Here is a 207-nt window from a genome sequence, read left to right on the forward strand (position 1 = left end):
CACCATAACAAAAGCATCAATACTCAGCATCAATCAGCTGTGACCTTATTTCGTAAGTATCCTGACCTCCCGGGCCAAGAGGTTAATCGCGCCGGCTCCTGAAGCTCCCTCAGACACCCTCGCGCCGGTCCCTCGCACGCTCGCGCACCGCCCGCTCCGGAATTACATCTTCAGCCTCATCTATTGGTGCCCTTTTTTGGCATCCTC

The sequence above is a fragment of the Penaeus monodon genome, chromosome 24 (genome assembly GCF_015228065.2).
Source record: "Penaeus monodon isolate SGIC_2016 chromosome 24, NSTDA_Pmon_1, whole genome shotgun sequence".
NCBI classification, from domain to species: domain Eukaryota; kingdom Metazoa; phylum Arthropoda; class Malacostraca; order Decapoda; family Penaeidae; genus Penaeus; species Penaeus monodon.